At 37.4% G+C, this 1,835-nt stretch overlaps 1 pseudogene; it reads right to left on the bottom strand.

Moving 5' to 3' along the window:
* Window positions 1-479: 479 nt before the first annotated feature.
* LOC138173089 (large ribosomal subunit protein eL24-like) lies at window positions 480-975 on the bottom strand (annotated as a pseudogene).
* Between the last annotated feature and the right edge of the window lie 860 nt (window positions 976-1,835).

A 1,835-nucleotide genomic window follows, 5' to 3' on the forward strand; every position in this document is an offset into this window, starting at 1 on the left:
TGGAAGCAGATAGTAGAATGGATTAGAAACCAGAATCCAACAACATGTTGTTTATAAGAAACACACTTAAAACAGAAATGCAGACACAGAATTAAAATAAGGGACTGGAGCCAAATCTGCTGTGCTTGAGCTGAGGTTAAAAAAGAAAAGACAGAGGTGTCAGTCATGATCTCAGACAAAGCAAAAGCAAAAACAGGTCTAATTAAAGGAGATCATTGGGGAAACTTGCAAAAAGAACTTGTAATAAAAACCTTAGAAAAATTGCAAAAGACACTGTTAACAATGAACTATTATCAATATTAAACATATATGCAGCATATGGCAAAGCATTCAAATTCTTAAAGCACACACACAGAAAAAAACAATGGAGCCAAAATTAGGAGGAACACAGTAACCTGAGGGAAAATGTGTAGCAAGTATCTCTGATAAAAGCCTCATTTCTTTCTTTTTCTTTTTTTTTGCTTTAAATTTCCTTTTATTTAATCTAATTTAGTATACAATGAACGTTTTCCACCAACTCAGGGTGCAGAAACTTTCACAGGCTTCACAATTTTTCGTTTAAGTGCTGCCTTTGTAGGAGCCTTAGCAGCAGATGCAGCTGTCTTCTTAGTTGCTTGCTTAGCCTTTTTTTTCTTCCTTGGCAGCCCTGATGGCTTGTTCTTGTTGGGCCTTTCAAACTTCAAGTTTCTGGTTCCTCTTGGCCATTATATCAGCAAGAGAAGCCCCAATGATGGCCCTTTGGAATTTAACAGCCCAGTGAGTTCTTTTCTTTTGAATCTCTTCCAACTGGCCCTTCTTGTGCTTTCTTCTATACAGTATAGTCCAATTGATCTGCTGGGGGTTCCTCTTTGAAAGGAATGCAAACTCACATTTTGAATTCAAAAATTGGAAAACCTTCCCATTCATGCCAGCATAGCGCCTCCCGTGACCTGGGTAGATATTGTACCCACTGAAGCTACACAGCTCGACCTTCATGGCTGCAAGCATGAGGAAGATGGCATAGAGAGCTAAAATCCTCATTTCTAAAATTTATGAGCAACAGAGTCAAATTTACAAAAAAATCAGAGTCATTCTCCAATTGATAAATGGTCAAAGGCTGTGAACAAGCAGTTTTCAGAAGAAGAAATCAAAGCTATCAATAGTTACATGAAAAAGGACTGCAAGTCACTATTGATTAGAGAAATGCAAATTTAAACAATTCTGAGGTACCACCTCTCACCCATCAGATTGACTAACATGATAGAAAAAGAAAATGACAAATGCTGGAAGGGATGTTGAAAAATGGGAACACAATACATTGTTGGTGAAGTTGTGAACCAGTCTAACCATTCTGGACAACAGTTTGTTACTACATCTGAAGGGCTATAAAACTGCATATCTTTGGATCCTGCAATGCCACTTCTTAGTCCGTATCCCAAGGAGATCAAAGAAAAGGGGAAAGGACCTATGTATACAAAAATGTTTATCACAGGTTTTTTTGTGGTGGCAAAGAATTGGAAACTGAGAGAGTGCCCATAAATTGGGGAATGGCTGAACAAGGTGTGGTATATGATTGTGATGGAATTATATTGTGCTATAAGAAATGATGAAAGCAATGGTTTTAGAAAAAGCCTGGAAGATTTATAAGAAGTGATACATAATGAAGTGAGCACAATCAGGAAAATCATTGTACACAGTAACAGCAATATTGTAACAGTGATCAACTATGAAAGGCTTAGCTACTCTGATCAAGATAATGACCCAAGACAATTCCCAAAGACTCATGATGAAAAATACCATCCACCTGCAGAGAGAGAACTGATGAACTCTGAGTGCAGATTGAAGTATAATTTTCA

This window comes from Petaurus breviceps, unplaced genomic scaffold (assembly GCF_028583685.1).
Source record: "Petaurus breviceps papuanus isolate PSGF00001 unplaced genomic scaffold, PetGlider_PUasm1.0 559, whole genome shotgun sequence".
In the NCBI taxonomy this organism is placed as follows: domain Eukaryota; kingdom Metazoa; phylum Chordata; class Mammalia; order Diprotodontia; family Petauridae; genus Petaurus; species Petaurus breviceps.